At 38.5% G+C, this 21,863-nt stretch overlaps 1 protein-coding gene across 6 annotated transcripts in view; it reads left to right on the plus strand.

The window, feature by feature from the left end:
• The window catches only part of GAB1 (GRB2 associated binding protein 1), a 206,960-nt gene that overhangs the window by 37,679 nt on the left and 147,418 nt on the right, over positions 1 to 21,863 (plus strand). Inside the window, exon 1 of one of the 6 annotated variants that reach the window (XM_069105442.1) lies at positions 16,376 to 16,761. The exons of the other annotated variants lie outside the window; for them this stretch is intronic. The gene's annotated coding sequence lies outside the window, so the exon portion shown is untranslated. Of the gene's footprint in view, positions 1 to 16,375; positions 16,762 to 21,863 lie in introns of those variants that run through there. 6 annotated transcript variants of the gene reach the window in all.

The following is a 21,863-nucleotide window of genomic DNA, read 5'->3' on the forward strand; positions in this document are numbered from 1 at the left end:
TAGTGTTTGAGGCTAGATTTGAATTCAGGTCCTCCTGACTCCAGAACTGGTGCTCTATCCATTATACCACCTACCTGCCCCCAAAAGTGACTTTTTTTTGAGATTACTCAAAATTTGTCTCAGAACTGAGATCATATTATCTGAATCCCAATTTAAGACTTTCTGTTCTATAGTGTTGCATCTTGGCACTAGGAATGAGACCAGTGGATATCCTGAGGTAGAGAATCAGTGTATTTTCCATTTTTATAAGCATTTTCACTTAACCATTCAGTTTCCTAGAGATACTTAAAATTCATTTAATGATAAGTATAAATGATGGCCTTGAAAGCCTTGAAAGATAGATTTTAAAAGCTAACAGGATGAAACTGATGGGTGGGATTATAAGGTATTTACTAATAAAGGTCTGCTGTTCTTAATATTTCTTAGTATGATGTAGTGTTTGGCTCTATGGCAGGGAGAGACTTGAGGAAGAGGGACCCATTAAAAGGCTTTTTTGCCTTCCCAGTGAAAGGTGATGAGCACTTGAACTAGGTTAATAATTGTGTGAGTGGAGAAAAGGCATATGTAAGAGATGCTATGAAAGTAATAATAGCAAGATTTGGCAGTTGGTTAGATGTGTGGGGTTGGAATGAGAAATTGAAGATAACCAGAAGGTTATGAACCTATGAAAATGGTGGTACCTTTGACAGTAACAGAACTTCAGAAGAGTTTGGAGGGAAGTTGTTTTGGACATGCTGAGTTTGAGATGTGTATGAGACATCCATTTGGAGATGGCCAAAAGGCAGTTGGTGAATTAGGATATAAACCAGGAGATAGTCTAGGAATAGGTAATGTATATATATTTTTTTTATAAAGCAATTGGGGTTAAGTAACTTGCTCAAGGTTACACGGCCAGTTATTTCTGGGTGTGGTGCTGAGTATCTGAGCCCGGACCTGATCCAGGTCATCCCGACACTGGAGTCGGTGCTCTTACTCACTGAGCCACCTGGCCGCCCCTAAGCAATTGGGGTTAAGCAACTTGCTCAAGGTTACACGGCCAGGTGTTTCTGGGTGGGTGCTAAGTGTCTGAGCCCGGGATTCGATCTCCAGGTCTTCTCAACACTGGAGCTGGTGCTCTTACTTGCTGTGCTACCTGGCCGCCCTGGGTAATGTATATTTTGGAATCATCTATATAGGCATGTTAAGGGAACACCTGGGAGCTGATATTAGCAAGTGAGATGATATAGAGCCTGGTGTACGCTCATGGTTAGTGGGTGTAACATGGATGAAGAACCGACAAAGGAGATTGGGGAGAGAACCAAGAGAGAAGAAGACCCTGAAAATCTAGAGTGGAAGCAGGTATCCATGAGGGGCTGATTGACAGTGTCAGATGTTTTAGAGAGGCCCAAATGGATGAGACTTGAGATTTGGAATTGAGACTATCAGTGACTTTGGAAAGAGTAGTTTGAGTTGAGTGCCAGACTTGAGGACATTGAGAGGAGGTAGAGGCACTGGTTGTAGATAATTTTTTGCAAGGAGTTTAGCTCAGAAATGGAAAAGAGATATAGGACCAAAACCAGCAGGAATGGCAGAATCAATTTGGATTTTTTTAAGGATAGGAGAGACATGGACATATTTGTGAACAGTAGGGAAGGAGCCATTAGACAATGAGAGATGGAAGATATGAGGGAAAGTGTGTGTGTGGTAAGGGGAACAGTATGCTAGGGAAACCTAGGAGGATTGGAACTAAGGGGTACATTCAGAGGGATTTTCCTGGCACCTCTTCTTCTGAGACCATGATGAAGGAAAAGATTATGGAAAAAGATGTCTCAACAAAATAGGACTAAGATGCACATAGACTATTTCTGTAAATGGCCTCAATATTTTAATGAAAGTATTCTGTACTGAAGAGGGCCTTAGCTAGAAAGGTGAAGAGAGGAGGAGGTACCATGGGAGGCTTAAGGAGGAGTTAGAAGGTCTGAAGCAGATTTTGTTAAAGAGGGATTAACAAATTGCTTATTGGGGGAAGTGAACCCATAGCTTTCCTGCAGCAAGATTAGGTGACATAGATATGGAGTGGACCCATTTAATAGAGTTACATGATTTCCTCCAGCTTGGAGCACATGAGCACTGATGATGGGAGTAATTCATCATTGGGGTTTGGCAATGTCTCATCTGCCCCAGGAGGAAGGGGCAAGGGATTTGAAGTAGAATAGAATTGGAAGAGAGGCAAAAGCCAGAGCCAGGTAAGAACAGAGGGTTTTCACACATATAATATGTGTAATAAGGTGACATGTGAAGCTGGATCTTCTTGATTCCCCAATCTAGCCTCTCTAAAGATGCGTACTCTTCCAAATAAAAAAAAAGACTCAAATTTGTGATTTATAAGAGCAACTTTAGTTCCCATGAGTCACTATTAGCTGGAAATATCCCAAAGATGATGATTCTTCTTCTAAAGTCAGGCAGGTTTCAGCCTGCTTAGATTTATAGAGCCTGTAGTTTATAAAGGCTTGAGGGAGTCAGGAGGAAATAACCTTTTTACCAATGCTGCAGAAATTGGAGTGACCCTGATGCAACCTGATCTCACTGCATATGACACCTTTAAGAAAATGAATTGTCATTGGTATAAGTAGGTTTACTAGTTTATATCTCCTGGACATATAGCTTAATCCCATATTCATTGCTTCAAGATGAAAAAATCACAATATGAAGCTGTATATTTCTAAATAGGTATTTTAAATTTGATTCAGTTCAGTGAGGCATAGGCAGCTAGGTGGTATGGTGGATAAAGCACCAACTTTGGATTTAGGAAGACCCGAGTTCATAATCCGGCTTCAGACCTCAGTTGTGTGACCCTGGGCAAGTCCTTAGTCCCAGTTGCCTCAAAAAAAAAATTAATTAAGGGTCTACCATGGAAATGAAATAGTTTTGCTACCCTCAAAGGTTTGCATTCTACATCCTTTCCCTGTTATTCTATCTGTCTTCTCACATTTGGGGAGGGGAGGGAGAGATCAAGAAAAATTATTTTTATTGTATTTATGTCTCTTTGTGAAAAAAATCCATGTTGCTTTCATCCTTTCTGGGGTAACATCAGAATTATTATATCTTAAGTATTTTGCAAGGTAAAACCTAAAAGAAAATTATGTTAAAAATTATTAAAAAATAAAAAAGCAATGCATGTTTTTTTTTCCAATTAAACATGTAAATTAAATTTTTTTTTAGCATTTTAAACAAATTATAGTGATTTCCTGGCTGAGAAAATTGCCATACTACTTCAGTAAAATAACTGTAATTTTTTTCAGTTTTAAGAACATCATTACAGTTTAGAGTACAATGAGAACAGCATGCTTTAGTGGGTCAGTTAGTAATTTTAAAAGATTAGGGGGATGGAGCCAAGATGGTGGAGTAAAAGCAGGGGCTTTCCTGAGCTCTCCCCCAAATCTCTCCAAATACCTGTAAAAAATTACTCTGAACAAATTCTAGAACAACAGAACCAACACGATGACAGAGTGAAACAAATTTCCAGCCCAAGACAATCTGGAAGGTCAACAGGAAAGGTCTGTCGTGCCAGTCTGAGAGAAGAGCACAGTCCAGCGTGGGCCATGCCAGCATAGATGGGTCCCTAGAAAACCTGGAGTAGGCATCATGGCACTGAATCACTGGCAGCTGTGGCAGTTTCCATACTTTTCAACCCACAAATGCCAAAGACAACTTAGAAGGTCAGTTGGAAAGGTCTGTCCGGACCTGGGTGAGAGAGGAGTGTGGTCTGGTCTCACCCCCAGGGTGTTGGCAGCAGCTGTAGCAGTAGTGGCTGCTCCCAGAGCTCTCAGCCCACAGATAGTGGGGGGATCAAGAGGCTTATCAGAGGGGGATTGCAGGGATCTCTTTGCTGGTGCTGAGACAGGATTCCCTTGCTTTGCCCATGCTTCAATCTGGGTTTCAGTCCTGGGTGGTGGTCCTGGGATGAGGAGAAGAGCTGCTGTGGTGGAGCTTGTGGTAGGAGTGGAGAGAGAATCATCTTCACAGCTCCAAGGCAGAAAAGAGTGCTTGTGGTCACTCACAGATCAGAGCACAGACCAGGAAAGGAGTAAGCACTTCTCCTTCGATCATACAGCCTTGGAAGAAGACTTACAGGTCCCTAGAAGTATTTATCTTTTTTTCTTTTTCTTTTCTTTTTTTTAAGCAATTGGGGTTAAGTAATTTGCTCAAGGTTACACAGCCAGGTGTTTCTGGGTGGGTGCTAAGTGTCTGAGCCCGGATTCGATCCCCAGGTCATCCTGACACTGGAGCCGGTGCTTTTACTCACTGTGCTACCTGGCTGCCCCTCTAGAAGTATTTCTCAAAACAGCTGCACAAAACTCCTGAAGCTTGGGATGGTGCACCCTCTACACTGGAAGCAGAATCCTACCTTAATGAATAGCTAAAAAAATCAAGTAATTGACTGGGGAAATGAGCAAACAGTGGGAAAAAAATCAGACTATAGAATCTTACTTTGGTGACAGGGAAGATATATGTTTTATACAACCAGAAGAAGACAACAAAGTCAAAGCTCTTATATCCAAAGCCTCCATGAAAAATGTGAATTGGTTTCAGGCCATGGGAGGGCTCAAAAAGAATTTTGAAAATCAAGTAAGAGAAGTAAAGGAAAAATTGGGAAGAGAAATAAGAATAATGTAAGAAAATAGTGAAAAATAAGTCAACAGCTTGCTAAAGGAGACCCCAAAAAATGCTGAAGAAAATAACACCTTAAAAAATAGACTAACCCAAATGGCAAAAGATATTAAAAAAAAACCAATGAGGAGAAGAATGCCCTAAAAAGCAGAAATGGCCAAATGGAAAAGGAGGTCCAAAAGCTCACCAAAGAAAATAATTCCTTAAAAATTAGAATGGGACAAACAGAAGGTAATGACTTTATAAGAAATTATAAAACAAAACCAAAAGAATGAAAAAATAGAAGACAAGGTGAAATATCTCATTGGAAAAACAACTGACCTGGAAAATAGATCCAGGAGAGATAATTGAAAAATTATTGAACTACCTGAAAGCCATGATCAAAAAAAAAAAGAGCCTAGACATCATCTTTCAAGAAATTATCAAGGGGCCAGCTAGGTGTCGCAGTGAATAGAGCACTGGCCCTGGAGCCAGGAGGACCTGAGTTCAAATTCAGCTTCAGACACTTTAACACAAAACTAGCCATGAGACCATGGGCAAGTCACTTAACCCCAATTTCCCTGCCTTTCCCCCCTCCAAAAAAAAAAAAAAAGCAAAAAAAATTATCAAGGAAAACTCCCCTGATATTCTAGAACCAGAGGGGAAAATAGAAATTGTAAGAATTCACCAGTCAATTCCTGAAAGAGATCCCAAAAGGAAAATTGCCAGGAAGATTATAGCAACATTCCAGAGCTCCCAGGTCAAGGAGAAAATACTGCAAGCAGCTAGAAAGAAACAATTCAAGTATTGTGGAAACACAATCAGGATCACTCAGCATCTGTTCATGTAAATCTTTGCAGATTTTTCTGCCTGCTTGTCATTTCTTATAGCATACTAGCATTCCATTACATTCATATACCACAACTTGTTCAGTCATTCCCCAATTGATGGGCATCCCTTCAACTTCCAGTTCTTTTGGCCACCACAAAAAGAGCTGCCATAAATATTTTTGTACATGGTAAAGGGTCTTTTACCCTGTTTAATGATCTCTTTGGGATATAAACCTAGTAGTGGTATTGCTGGATCAAAGAGTATGCCCAGTTTTATAGCCATTTGTGAATAGTTCCAAATTGCTCTCCAGAATGGTTGGATCAGTTCACACCTCCACCAAAAATGCATTAGTGTTCCAATTTTCCCACTTCTCCAACATTTGTCATTTTCTTTTTCCATCATATTAGTCAATATGATAGGTTTGAGACCATATCTCAGAGTTGTTTTAATTTGCATTTTTCTAATCAATAGTGATTTAAAGCATTTTTTCATATAATTATAGATAGTTTAAATTTCTTCATCTGAAAACTGACTATTTATAGCCTTTGACCATTTATCAATTGGGGAATGACTTGTATTATAAATTTGATTCAGTTCTCTCTATATTTGAGAAATAAGGCTTTTACCAGAGACATTGGTGGTAAAAATTGTTTCCCAGCTTTCTACTTTCCTTCTAATCTTGGTTACATTGGCTTTGTTTGTGCAGAAACTTTTAGTTAAATGTAATCAAAATTATCCATTTTGCATTTCATAATGTCCTCTATTTCTTGTTTGATCTTCCTCCCTTCTGTCTACCTCCATTCCCTTTTCTTTCCCCTTTCTGATCTTATTTCCATATAGGGTAAGATAAATTTCTATATCCAACTGAGAGAATTTGAGACAAGTCCGATAAGAGTAAGGTTCAAACAATGCTCACCCCCCTCCCTTCTTTCTCTTTACTGTAATAACTCTTTTGCTCCTCTTCATATGATGTTATTTACACCATTTTGTCTCCCCCCTTTCTCTTCTAGTACAACCCTTTTTTCTTATTTTTTTTTAATATCACATCAAAGTCAACTCCTACCTATACTCTTTCTATATATTCCTTTTAACTGTGCTAATAGAAATACTATTCTCAAGAGTGTAAGTTAATTAAAAAAAAACTAACTGAATATTTGTAGGATGAACTTTTCCCTCAACGTGTATTTTTTCTTTGACTCGCCACTGTACTGAAAAAATTAATTTTCTACTAAGTTATTTTTCTCTTAAACTGCCACTGTTATGAATAATTTTCACATGTGCCAAAAATGTTTTCATATTATTTCTGTAGATACTCAGGTCTTATTGAAAAATTTTTGTTTTAGATCTAGTTCCCCTGTGAATATGATTAAGAAGCAAATCCAAAGTAAAATAAAAAAAAAAATAGAACTTGAAGGTCCTGTTTAGTTATAACTATAAGCCTAATTAGAATAATGATCTTCTCTTGGTTCTGCTCATTTCACTCTTCATTATTTCATTCAAGTCTTTCCATGTTTTTCTAAAATCAGCCACGTCATCATTTCTTACTACACAGTAATATTCCATCACAATCATATACCACAACTTGTTTAGCCATTCCGCATTTGATGGGCATCCCCACAATTTTCAGTTCTTTGCTACCACAAAGAGAACTTCTAGAAATATTTTAGAACACATGGGTTCTTTTCTTCTTTCCCTGATCACCTTGGGAAACGGACCTAAGAGTGGCATTGCTTGGTCAAAAGGTATAAACAGTTTTAGAACTCTTTCGGTATAATGCCAGATTGCTCTCCAAAATGGTTACATCAGTTCATTGTTCTACCAACAGTGGGTTAGTGGAAATTTGCTATTTTCTCACAAATCTTGATATTGTACAACCGTGAAAGATCAGATGAATTTAGAGCTATTTGCAGTTAGTAAATAAATAATCCTAAGGTTCAATTTCTTTTCTCCATCATTATTTACAAATGTATCCTATAGCAAATGGGGATGAGGGGGAGGACTCAGAAGTGAAACTAATAGTTTACAATGTATGACAAAGTGCATCTTGCTTAGCAGTTTGCAGTCTCAGAAGAAAAGAAGCAGTTCAGTTTCACCAGTGACCATCTAAAATCAGGTTGGGTGTGCTTCCCTTTACATCTCCTGTATCTTCTCACTGGTACCTTTGCCATACACCTTTCTGAATCACCCCCGGATCCCCTCTTTCCAGTTCTGGAATCAGATCAATGCAGCAGAATCAAGAGAACATTGTATATAGTAACAGCAATATAATTCTAAGAACAACTATAAAGAACCAAGTTATTCTGAGTATTATAAATACCCAAATCAGCTACAGAAGCACCTGTGAGGGAATATACCATCCACCTCCAGAGAAAGAACTAATAAATAGAAATATGCATAATATGGTTTTACATACATTTATAAATCTGTGTCAAATGGTGGCTTTCTCTGTTGTGGTATGGGAAGGGAGGGAAAGAGAGACTGTTGGGAACTTGTAACAAATTAAGCTAAATAAAGAAAATAGCAAATTTCAATTGTTTCATGTTAATATTCAAATAAAGAAAAAAATTCAGTCCCAAATTTGGTTGTTAATTTTTCTCTGTGTTCGTAGGTAGTGTTGAGCCAGGTTATAGTAATATTTATCCTCCTGATATTTAGAAATATGTTGTAGTAGTCAATTTCAAACTGGTGTTAAAATGCTAGCTTTCTTATTGCTAGATTTTTCTCCTGTCCCCATTGGGGGAATAAATGAACAAAATCCTGAGTAGTACGACAATGGACTTGAAGCTGTGGGTGGACATATACGTACCCTTTCAGACCACTGAGGTTCCACTAGCAAGCAGAGTTCAGTGAAATAACTAATTGACTTTGAATTCAGTTCTGGTGGTTACTTGATTTACAAATAATTTACTTGAAAGGGATTTTTTTAAATACATAAATTTTATGACCTTGTTGATTTCATATCAGTCATTTTAGCGGCTTCACTGAATATAAAATCAATATTTAGCTGGAATTTAGTCCTGGTAATTATGGGAAATTGGAAACCCACATTTGACAAGCTGTTCAATTTTGGTAGAAAAGCCATACCTAAATTATTCAAGAATTAGCTTCTGTCTGTGATCTTTTAAGTGCTACTTGGTGTTGCTACTTAATACAGGATCCTAATTCAAACAGGTGACATTCTCTCAATATTTCTATTGGCAAAAAAGAGACTATTTTCAAGAGTTGGCAAGGACCTTTGCCGATTTCTTTTCAGAAGAAAGAAAAACTCTTGAATTATTAATGTGAACTAGATCCAGATTAACTTGCTTTGATCGATATTTATTACTGTTTCATCATTACCGAAATGAAAAGAGGAAGCATTTTTATAAGTGCATGGAAAGAAAATTTATTTTTCATTGAAGGCTCCATTGGTTGGGCGTGGGAAATGGACATCATTACAAAGTTAGGATGGAGATTTGGGATGGGTTTTTTTTTTTTCTGTAATAGCCATAGATCTTCCATGTACAGCATGGGGCAGTGGGAAAAGCATTGGATTTGACATTAGAGGACCTGAGTTTGAACTCTGGCTCTGCTACTCAGTGCCTATGTAACCTTGAGCAAATCTTTTTAGCACTTGTCATCTCATTTACCTTCACTGTAAAATGGGGGTGGCAGGATTAGCCTACACTATGGTTTCTTCTAGCTCAAAGCCCTACGATTCTCTGATCATTTCTTGCTCTGAACATCTTGTTGATAAATATAAATTTATCAAGTGATAACTACTTGATAATCTGTAACTTTCCACCCCTTAATTATAATTTAATTATAATTGATAGTTATCTTTTATTTTTTTGCTTTTTTGGGGGGAGGTCAATTGGGGTCACACGGCTAGGTTTTGTGTTAAGTGTCTTGTTTCCTGTTGAAAGGCTTTTTTTTTCAACTCTTACTGATGCCTTTTGATTTTATATCATATTAATTTTTAGATATCCTTTTTTGCCCTGAGAAAGTGTTTCCTTGTGACAAAAAGAATAAAACAAAAACAAAAAAAAACCCCAACCCACTTAACCCAAAACAACCAATGAGTTTTCCAGGTGTGCTATCTATGGAGCCTTCCATCCCCATCTTTCACGTCTCCAACAAAAGGAGGGAGTTTGAATGGCATTTTGATTACATTTCTTTGATGTACTGTTAGTGCACTAGAGAAGATTGTACACTTTAGCTGCTTATAGGAGTCTAATGGCTAGACTGAGCTCTATGAGTCCAGGACCCAAATATTTTTCTTTTTTTTAATTCTGAATGTAAAATCCTCAAAAGAAGCATTTACATATACACAGCAGAACACGAAAGGAGGATTCTGTCTGAAACCATGAATCTCCATTTCATACTATTTACTTCTTTTTTTAAGCATATAATAAACTTTACTTTCAAATCTGTCCCACTTGTCCGTGCTTCTTTCTGAACTTAGTTCTGTTCTCTTGTGCATTTAAAAATGTTATAGGGGCGGCTAGGTGGCACAGTGAATAGAGCACTGGCCCTGGTGTCAGGAGGACCTGAGTTCAAATGTGACCTCAGACACTTAACACAAATACTAGATGTGTGACCTTGGGCAAGTCACTTAACCCCAATTGTCCTCCAAAAAGCAAAAAAAAAATGTTAAAATGCTACAGGGTCAGGGTCTTATCTGAACTCTCTATTTCCCACAGTACTTAGGATGGTGCCCTTGCGCATTCTAGGTGCTTCATAAATGTTTATAGTTTTGCTGAACCAGTATAAGAGTTGGATTTGTCTCAGAAGGCATTGAGCTCCCTATCATTTGGAAGTGTTAAGGCACCAACTGCATGAACCCTGTTTGACAGTCTCTAGAGGGACATTCTGATACTAGGAAAGAGCTTTGAACAAGGTCCCATAGAGCTCTGAGAGTCAAATTCTTCCCTTTGTATTTCTGAAGTCCCAGAACTTTGAATGTAAAGTTCTAAATTTTTGATACTCAATAATTCTTTGACTGAAAAGGGTGCTGCAGTTGGAATTAGGAGACCTGCGTTCCAATCCTCATTCTGCCACTAGTTCAAGTCAAGTCAACAAGCATTTATTTATTCAGTGTTTGCTATATGCCAGGCACTGAGGATGCAAAGAAAGGTAAAAACAGTTCCTGCCCTCCAGAGGAGATAAGATACAAGCAACCATGTACATTTAAGGTGTATATAGGGTGTATTGGAGGAAATCTCAGAGAAGTCACCTTATCTCTTTGGGACTTAGTTTCCTCCTTTGTAAGACGAGGGGAGGATAGATGACTTCCAGAGTCCTTACAACTCTCAAGCAGTTTTCCAGTGTTTCTGTGATATAATAGTTGTTGAAACAGTTGTTATTGTCACACAGAGTAGAAATTTAAGATGAAGCATCACTTCACAAAAAATAGCACATTTACCCATGTTTTCTCTCCTTAGTAGGACAGCTAGGTGGCACAGTGGATAAAGTACCAGCCCTGGAATCAGGAAGACCAGAGTACAAATCCAGCCTTAGACACTTTCTAGCTCTGTGACCTTGGGCAAGTCACTTAACTCTGTCTCAGCTTCCTCATCTGTAAAATGAGCTGGAGAAGAAAATGGCAAGCCACTCCAGTTTCTTTGCCAAGGGATCATGAAGAGTTGGACGTGACTAATCGGCTAAGCCACAAATATCTTCTTAGCTTTGAGCATATCACTTGTGGTTCAACAGTTATATTCTACAAACATTTCTTAAGTTCTTACTACAAGAAAGATACTGTACTGGGCATGGAGCTACAGGGAATAGCAGACAGAAGACCATACTTAGAGTCAGAAAAATGTGAGTTCTAACCCTGCTTTCGCTAGTTGTATGACTCTGGGCAAGGCTCTCTCTCCCTCAGTTTCCTCATATTCAAAATGGAAATAATGAGTGAGTGATTACGTATTTATTAAGCATTTACTACATGCAAACCCTTCAGGGTTGTTGTGGAGACCATATTATATGAGAGCATCTATGTAATGCATTTTGTTAACTTTAAAGTGCTATGTAAAGAGTAAGATATTCCTGATCTCTAGGATCTTACTGTCTAGGGTAGATAGGATAAGTACACTGTAATATCACTAATGTACAGCAATGACTGATTGATTAGATTATAAGAAGGTACAAAAGAAGTATAAAATTCTGTGAATAATCTGAGAGTGGGAAGGCTGTTTCTTGATTTAGGGATTAGAGACAACTTCATTTGTATAGTATTGTCATTTTCAGATTAGAACCCTGGTCCACCAAGCAGCTCCACTGGCATTTTAGGGAATGAAGATGGCTGTAGTTAATGCCATTCATTCATTCCTTGAATCTGCCTCGTTAGCCTGGGACCTCTTTGTATGGCAAAAGAAGAAAAAAGAATCCCTTTTTTTTCTTTTCTTTTTTCATGTGTGTATGATACTACTGAATGTGTGGGAAAGAGTCTGTACTTCTAAAGGGTAAATTCCCATGCTGTCTGCAAGTTTTAGTTTCTCCTTAAGCACTTCAAAGATAAAACTACTTTCAGTTTTTAGACAATGCAACTATTTAGAGACTGGAAACTACTCTTCCAGTCCTTTCAGGAGGCCAGACTGTTCTTGGCCTGGGGTAGGCTCAAGGCAGTTATATTTGGATTATTAGATCATTCAGGCAAATTAGAGTTTGTTCCTAAACTCAGGGTCTTAAAAGTATTTCAGACTATATTGAAAAATTTAAGTCCAATACAAACTTACATAACTAGGCTAAATCAAATTTAATCAAAACATTCTTGCTAGTAGTTTTCCTTAATTATTAATGTTTGGGTGCACAAATAGACTATTTGCTTATGTCCTCCTAACTGAGCTGAACTGGATAAGAGATGAACATGACTGGTGCCTTCCTCAGATTTTTGGACCTCTGCAACACTGGGGCTGTCCATCTCTCCTTAATGTGTGATTCTTGTGTATGGCCTTCCAAAAATCCTCTGTAGAGGATCTATCTAATGTGCTGTAGGCCATTCGTTAGTTCTTTTTTGGACTGACCATTGATTCTCTATTAATCTCAATATGTGACTTAGCCCAACTGGAAAAAGGAAGATTCATATTGGCACCATGACCATTCATTAATTCTTTTAGTGGGTTACACCTATTGGGCTAGCCATTCATGGTCTTATCATTCTCATTTCATGACTTATACCAGTGGGAAAAGGGAAGATTCCAAGGGGCCATGAGAACTGTTTTCAAGTATTTGAAAAGCCATTATATGAAGGAGAGATTCTGCTTGTTTTATTTGACTTCAAGGGCCAAAACCCAGAAGCAACGACAAGTAGAAATTGCAAAGAGGACAGTTTAGGTTTGAGGTCAGGACAGTTAGAGGTGACCAGAAGTGTCCTGGGCTCCCTTTGAGAGGTTCTACCTTCTTGGAGTATTCATGCAGAGACTAGTCTTCTGGCATGTTATAGTGGGGATTCCTTCCAACCATTTAATTATTTGTTTTCTCATCACATTTAATGTGGCATGATTTCTTTTATGCTGCTTCTTAGACCTGGTATTCTTTGGTGATACAGTGCAGCCAATTTACACCTGTCATTCCTTTCTTTACAGTCTATTGGCTACTGGGCGGGTGAATTTTATGACTGTGGCAACCTGTGAAACTCTATTCACCAAACTTGCTAATGTTAGGGTTGCATTATGGCAAAGGGAATTAGCCTTCTGACTTTGGAGCTGCCCTAGCTGTGACACATTTTCTCCTATCTGAATATGGGAGATGAGGGGACCCCTATGGGAGGGGCTGCTGCCTGCTGAACTGAAGGGAAACAGTCATGTGTCTGCATGATGACAAGAAGGATTTGAAGACCACAGCATAAGTCATTGTGTGAAGTATAATTTTGGAAGAGAAATCAATAGCATATAGTCACTCTTTTGTGTTTGTGTGTGTGTGGCTTTTTTGTTGGTTTTTTGTTGTTAGTGTTTTTTCTCTGAATCTGATTTTATCTTTTGGGAACTCCCCTTATGGAAACTCCCAACACCTCCACAGATGCAGATTGACAACTCAGCTTTAATTGATAGTTTTAGAGATTGTCCAGAGCTGAATAAGATTAACAATACTTGCTTTTGGTCACACAGCTAAATATATGTCAAGAAGCTGGAGTTAAACAAGGCTGGCCCCCCTGGCCAGTAACTTGACCATGTTTATACTTTTTGGTTGGCATGAGGTCTTTAGAAATCCCCTTGTTCAGCCCCCTCATTTTAGGGATGGGGAAACTTTGAGGCCCAGAGAAAGGAGGTGATTTCCCCAATGTCATGATCATCCTCTCATGTAAAAATTAGAGGAATACAGTGGTTCTTTTTGAGTAGAGGTCTTCTACTGGGAAGTATATGATAATAGCGAATTCATTCTTACTTAGCATTGTACAGTTTACAAAGCTCTTCACAGCCTGGATTCACAGGGATTCAGTCAAAGGACCACACTTGAGAACCTAGAGGGCCACATGTGTCCTCAAGGCCACAGGGTACTTACCTAGAAAGCACTTGAAAAGTGTAGGCAGAAAGCATGGATTCAGATCTCATCTATCTGCTCCCTGCTCCCTATGTGACCTAGGAAAAGTTACTTAATTTTTCCCAGGTCTCAGTTTTTCCTGCATTTGTGAGCTGTAGTTTTGAACTAGATGACTTCAAGGTTTCTTTACATTGCTAGATGTCTGATCCTATGAACTTTGTGAAGTTGGTAGTGCAAGGAGGGGGGAAGGGCATCAGCATTTATACTACTATATGCCAGGCATTATACTAAATGCTTTACAAATGTTGTCTCATTTGATTCTCACAACAGTCCTGCACAGTAGGTACCATCCCAAGTACTCACCAGAGGTTGTGACTTGTACAGCTTTACACAGCTACCACGTGTTGTCGGCTACATTTGAATTCAGGTCTTCCTGACTCTAGACCCGGTGTTCAATCCACTGCAGTACCTAGATGTTTTAGCTGCTGAAGCAGCTTTGGTGGTATGGTGGTTAGAGCCCAGTGCTGACCTGTTTTGTCCTTTCCACTCTTGGTGGTACAGAACATCACAGGTCTTTCTACTTCAAACTGATGGTGCTATATCTGGGCAATAATGAAGAGCTACTTTGTGGAAAATGAAAGAAACTAAGGTACCCAAGCAGTCATTCCAGAAAAACTGTAGAGGGATAGTGCAGGTTAGGAAGAAGAAAGCAAACATTTTTTAGACCCCCTCAAGGATAGCATCCAACAATGTGAACTTTTAGGGAACCCCAGAGTCAAGATTGATACCATCCCCTGATTCTGGGTTTATTCTCATTCTCCTTATCTCTACCTTCTGGCTTCCTTTTAAGTCCCACCTTCTACAAGAAGTCTTTCTTGATCCCTGACCCCCCCCCCCCCTTAAGGCATTAGCCTACCATCTGTTAATTAACTCTAATTAACGCTTTAATTTTTATTTTTAATTTTTTTTTTTTCCTCTGGGGCGGCTAAATGGCTCAGTGAATAGAGCACTGGCCCTGGAGTCAGGAAGATCTCAGTTCAAATTCTGCTTCAGACACTTAATATTTACTAGCTGTGTGACTTTGGGCAAGTCACTTAACCTCAATTGCCCCGCCTTCCCCCCTCCAAAAAAATAAAAAAAAAGTTTAATTTTTTTTCTCAATTTGTTGTTGTTGAATTGTGACAGTTGTACCTGACTCTTCATGACTCCTTTTGTTTTTTTTTTTTTTTGGCAAAGACACTAAAGTGGTTTGCCATTTCATTCTCTACTTCACTTTATAGAGGAGGAAACTGAGGAAAGCTAGGTTAAGTGACTTGACCAGGGTCACACAGCTACTACGTGTCTGAGGTCAGATTTGAACTCAGGAAGATGAGTCTTCCTGACTCCAGGCACTGTGCCACCTAGCTCAATTATATATAAACAAAAATTTTTAACATTCATTTTTTAAAATTTTGAGTTCCAGATTCTCTTTTCCTTCCTCTCCCCTCCTTGAGAAGGCAAGCATTTTGATATAGATTTTAAATGTGCAGACATGCAAAACATTTCTGTATCAGCCGTGTTGCAAAAGAAAACACTGATCCCAAAGAACAAGAATAATGAAGAAAGTAAAAAAAAAAAGTCTGCTTCAAGCTACATTCAGACTCCATCAGTTCTTTCACTGGAGGTGGATAACATTTTGCATCATGAGTCCTTTGGAACTGTCTTGGATCATTGTATTGCTGAGAAGAGCTAAGTTAGTCACAGTTGATTATCAGTACCTTATTACTGGCACTGTGTACATACAAATACAATATTGTCATGTTGTCTCCACCATTAGTCTATGAGCCCCTTGAGAACAAGGGACTGTCTTCTGCCTTTCTTTATCTCCCTAGCACTTATTAAGGAACTGTTATGCTTGTTGAATTGTACACAGTAACCATAACAGCAACATTGTTTGATGATTAACTGTGAATGTTTTTGCTCTTCTCAGCAATACAGTGATCCAAGACAATTCCAAAGGACTCATGATGAAGAATGCTGTCCACCTGCAGAGACAGTTGATGAAGTATGAATGCAGATCAGAGAATACTGTTTTCACATTCTTGTTTTCTGTATGTTTCCCCCCCATACACACACCTTGGTCTAATATACTAATATGGAAATATGTTTTACGTGATTATACATATACAACCTATATAAAATTGCTCACCAGCTTAGGGAGGAGGGACTTGAAGAATGGAGGGAAAAAATTTGGAACTCAAAAAAAAATTTTTTTTAAGCAGTTGGGGTTAAGTAATTTGCTCAAGTACACGGCCAGTTATTTCTGGGTGTGGTGCTAAGTATCTGAGCCCAGATTCGATCCCCAGGTCATCCTGACATTGAGGCCGGTGCTCTTACTCGCTGAGCCACCTGGCCGCCCCCCCCCCAATTTTTTTAAATCAATGTTAAGAATTATCTCTACATGTAATTGGGAAAAAATAAAATACTATTAAAAAAGATTTTTTTTTTAATGTTGACTGATTGAGTGACCTGAAAGCCAGTGAGAACAAAGTAGGCTGTCTTTTGAGCAGCGGGTAGACCACAAGTCCTAGAGGTAGTACTTGTCAACTAGAACAACTTCTTCAAATAGTGTCTGCAGTTGCAGAGTAGTAGATGGTATCCTCCTGTTTAGTCACAGGACTTTGGCTCCATATAGTCTTTTCCACCACACCCACGAATCAAAATCATTCTCATCTTTGACAGTGAAGAACCAGCAATATTTTTGACTGGAGGTCCTGCTTTTATGGAAGCAAGGGAGCAGAAACCGACATGGTTTTGGGATGTTTATCTACTCAAACAGAAGGGAGTTTCCAGTGTTAAAAGGTAAAAATAAAGGAGAATACCCCTAAATGGTCTTTTGTGGTGTATATTCTTTCAATTTCTCTGTCACTAGGAGAAAATTTATGTTTTATAGAAGAAATTTCTAGACCAGACAGTGGGGTGAGTAATTGACTAAAATGGAAAAAACCAAGACTTGTTGAGGTAGGAAGGATGGGACTTGGATTTTTGTTCTATATCCCCTTCATATAGTGCCTGCTCATCACTATCGGTGGTGGGGGTATAGTTAATGGTCTGTGTTTGCTGTAAATATACTAATTAGCATAAACGCCTCAATTTTGTTTTTAAAAGCTGCTAATTACCTTTTAATTGTAGTATACAGGCACTTATGTTTGGTGTGGTAGCTAATAGATCCCCATGGAGCTTCTTTATTCTTGGTTGAATTCGCAAAAATATTTTTTTCCTCTTGCCTTTGTAACAGTGTCTTTTTTAGTCACTTTTGTCTTCCTTTGTCTGGATTTTCTTACTGTGATTCCATACTGTCTCAGATATCTGCTTAACATTTCTGATGGCAGGGGAAAGTAGAAATTTCTAGGCTGGTGCTAAATGATAATTCACTTTTCCGTTACTTGGTATACATTTATGAAAGATAAAATGCTAATTCACTTTTTTACCACTCTATGTTAGTGAAAGATACTCTGGAAAACAAAAATGCTTCACTTTTTATCAATATTTTTAGGAAAAAAGGAAGTCTTGGGTGAAAAATAGGGTGTATTTTTTATAATCCTAAAGGAAGATTCTAGTCTTTAAAATAAGAGAAACTACATAGCAGTGTCTCACAAACTGACATCTGGAGAAAGAGTGTAATGTGTGCACAGTTTCCTGATTTCCTGGTAACTGCCCTTACTGTCCTAAATCTGTGATCCTGTTACCGATAACTTCAAGTTGCTTCCTGTTTGTAAGGGAATGAATCTCCAGCTAGAGTGAGCGCTTGTTGAACTGGTCAGCAGTTATTAAAGAACTAACAGGAAACCAACCTGCTCAGCAGTTGTGCTCCAATAACATGACAGACTGTAGCTGAGTGATAATTGCAAGATGAAATCACGTACTCCGAAGGTTTTCCTTGTAAAAATGAATCTTCAGAATAGGAATTCCCTTTTTTTTGTCATTGTCTTTTTTATTTTTTATTTTAAAAGTTTGGTGCCTTTTGTTTTTATGACACAATCCTTTTCCAATCCACTGCCATCATTAAACCTTTCACAGCAGAGAAAAACAGTTCATGAAAATCACCATCTTAATGGTATATGGTATATAGTGGTGTTTTTTTTAGAGTGTTTAGGTGTTTTAGAGGGTTTTTTTTTTTTTAAGAGATCAAAGATCCAACATTTGTAATGGCAGGAGAAAGCAGAAATTTCCAGGCTGGCACTAAATGATAATTCATTTTTTCGTACTCAGTATGCATTTATGGAAGATAAAATCCTAATTCACGTTTTTTATTTTTTTAGCACTCTACGTTAGTGAAGGATACTCTGGAAAACAAAAATGCTTCACTTTCCTGTGGCCATCTTTTAGTTCCTCCTATACTCCTTCCCTTTTCTCCTTCTTCCCCCTCTTTCTCCTCTTCCATCTTTATTGAGCTGATTTATATCTGATTGTTTTTGGCCAAGGGATCACACCAATATTTTCCAAACTTGTTGAAATTAGTTTTCTTCACACATTGAGCCACATTTGATTTTTTGCTGCAGAAAATGGTTGAAGGATATGGTCCTTTTCTCCCAAAGCTTTCATCAACCAGTTCTCTCTTCTTGGTCTCATAGACCCATTCTCTATCTGTGGGGAGGATTTTAGTTGCCATGTAGAAATGTGGTATCAAGTGTGATGGGCTTAGATTAAATTAGGAGTACCTTGAAACTCTCAGAAGTACCTCTCTAGCATCATGGTAATTACGGTAAATCATGGTCTTATTTCGCTGGCTTATGTGATTTTAACTATGAAAATTACTGAAGCCAGCTATTCTTCCCTGATTCTAAATTGAGGAAATTTCTACAGATTAGTTTGTGGGGAAACATGCCTAATCTCTTTTGCTGAAGCAACTTTGAGCTGGATCCTAAGCATCAGAGATTCTCTTGCCTTTGCTGGCAGAAGGGTGAATCATTTGATAAGGCTTCAGGGAAAGAATATGCTTTGCAATACTCTTGCTACAGGGAAAATGGCTAGTGCCAATTATCGTGGGAATGTTATAGTTTGGTTTTGTCAACAAAGTATGCTCTCATTTTCCAAATCTGGCATTGATTTGAATATTTTCACTTTTGTAGATCTATGTTATGAATTGCATCTGACATTGTTCTATTCATTTCAATTGGCAGAAACTAACTGCTTTTCTATGTGCAAGGCACTGCCCTAAGAACCAGTGCTGCAAAGACAAACACCACCTACTCTAAAATAGTTCTTGCCCTCATAGAGCTTATATTCAACTTATATACAACTTATATCTGCATACATTTTTTAAAAAGATGTTATTTTAAAAATAATATACTAAATTTATTTTAAATGATGTATTAGACTATATTATTTTAAAAATAAAGTTTTGTTGATACCTTTTGCTTTCATAGCATCAAAATTTCTCTCAGTATCCCTTTTCTTCCTCCCTTTAAAAAAGCCGTCTCATTTGACACTATTTTTAAAGAAAAAAAAGAGGAAGAAGAGGGGGAAAAATCAACAAAGCCAATTAATACATTGAAAAAGTCTGAAACTATGTGTGATATTCCATTCTCATGGACGTCTTATCTCTGCAAGGGAATGGAGTGGGGGGGATGTCTTCTTAAATGTCTTTTCTGGGGCCATCATTGTTCTTTATAATTTTTTAACATTCACTTTAAATTATTTTGTGGTGGTTCTTTCCATTTTTATTGAGCTATTCATTGTGTATTTTTTTTCTTGGCTTTGCTTACTTCATTCTGCATCAGTTCATGTAAGTTTTTCCATGCTTATTTGTTGTTTCTTACAGTATGGTCATACTGCAGTACATTCATGTATGTAGTGTTAGCATGACCCTCATGATGGGCATCTACTTTGTTTCTAGTTTTTTGTTACTACAAAAACTTCTGCCATGAATATTTTAGTATATATGGGAAAGAGACCTTTAAAAGTTATGCTTAGTAATCTCAAGGGCAAGGGGAGGGTCTTTATAACTAGAGAGATAAGTAAAGGTCTCATGTAGAAAATGGTGCATGAGCTATGCTTTCGAGGAAACTCGAAAGGCAGAGGTGTATATGGAAGATTTTCCAGATTGTGGGATGGGGACACCTACACAAAGACAGAGAGGTGAAAGACATTCTTTTAGGATTATCAATTTGGCAGCTTTGTGGAAGCTAGATTGGCTACTAGAAATAATGATTACTTTTGGGAGTCTACAGCTATGATCTAGGCAAGAGGTGATTGAGGACCCAGATTAATCTAGATAAGAGGAGGTAGATTTGGGAGATTTTTGTGAAGGTATAATTGACAAACCTTGGCAACTGATTGGCAGTGTTGGGGCGAGTAAGTGAAGAATTAGGGAGAATTCTAAAATTGGGAACCTGGATTGGTGATGTCCTCAATAGAAACAGGGAAGTTAGGAGGAGAGAGAGAAAAAGATAAGGAGTTCTGTTTTGGATGTGTTGGAATTGAAACCTATGAGAAATTCAGGTGGAGATGTCCAGGAAGCAGTTGAAAATATGATCCTGGCTTTCCCAAAACTAGAAGTATAAGGTTGGGAGTCATTTGCATAGAGATGACATTTCAGTCCTTGAGAGCTAATGAGATCACAGAAAGAACTAAGGGAAAAAAAGAACTGAGGGCAGTTTTTGGTGTCTGCCCATGCATAATGGGCAAGACGTAGATGAAAATCTTTCAAGGGCGACTAGAACAGTGTCATGAAAACCCAAGGAGAAGGAAGTCTCCAGAAGAAGAACTTTAGGCAGTTTTATCAGCTAATTTAGAAGCAAGAAGACTTGAGACAAGGCCATTGAAATTTCCACTACAGAACTTTTCAGAGAGGTTAGTTTCAATTGCATGGTGGAGCCCAGAGCCAGATTGCAAGAGTGAATTGAGTGGAAGATGGGAGTAGATGTGATAGAACAGCTCTTTCTAAGAGTGAATGGTAGACTTTATAAAAAAAGAGAAAAGTAGTTTATCAAATGGGAAGTTGTCTGATGTGAATCTTGTAATACTGTGTTTTAGGGATCCTAACAAGAATTTTAACTTTTGGATAATGACTTGTGCAGATGGTAAGCTGTTAAAATGTTAAAATGTGCCTAAGTATGAGAGTCAGCTCAGTTTTCCAGTCTCTGCTACTCTATAGGAGAGGCTGGGGGGTTGAGGGGTGTGATAGTAATGGCAATTAAAGATTCCCCTGTATTGGCTTGGTTTTCAAATTGATTGTGTTAAAACCCAGAGTTTGTTAATCCCACCTGTGGGATGGGCTTGTTGATGTGAAAAGAAAGTCCTGAACTGGGAAGAGCTGGTGATGTAGATTTGGAGAGACACTAGAGAGAGGCGGAAGATCTTTTTGGAAGCAGCACCTCCTGGAGAGAGAGAGACTAAGAGAATTGCTGGTGGCCGCTTTGAATTGCCCTGGACTTTTGAGACCTGCCCCCTGAGCTGCCAAGGACTGAGGAGACATGGCTGTTTTGCTGGTACTTTGTCTGTCTGTTTTGATGTTGTTTTGCCAGATTTGTCCACTGGTGAAAGACAGTCCTTTTGTTGAAGAAGTTCTGGAACCTGGCTGTTCGCTAAGAAGCCCTGAGACTGTCCTGCAGACAGAGAGTGAATACTGTCCACTGGTGAGGGACAGTGCTGTTGTTGCAGGGGTCTGGAGACTGTCCTGCAGACAGAGTGAATACTGTCCACTGGTGAAGGACAGTGCTGTTGTTGCAGGGATCTGGGAGCCTTTCTGTTGGTTCAGAAGCCCTGAAGAAGGATTTTCTTGTTGTATGTTTACAGAAATCCTGGGAGAGGGCTTTGCTAATGTGTTCAGGGGTTCTAGGACTGTTCTACAGACAGAGGATAAATTCATGAAGGGACTGGCAATGTATCTTATGGCCTTGCTAAGCCTTGTCTCCCCAGGAACTAAGATTGCTGAGAACTTGCCTCTTGTCAAGATGAAG

The sequence above is a fragment of the Petaurus breviceps genome, unplaced genomic scaffold (assembly GCF_028583685.1).
Source record: "Petaurus breviceps papuanus isolate PSGF00001 unplaced genomic scaffold, PetGlider_PUasm1.0 76, whole genome shotgun sequence".
Classification (NCBI taxonomy): Eukaryota; Metazoa; Chordata; class Mammalia; order Diprotodontia; family Petauridae; genus Petaurus; species Petaurus breviceps.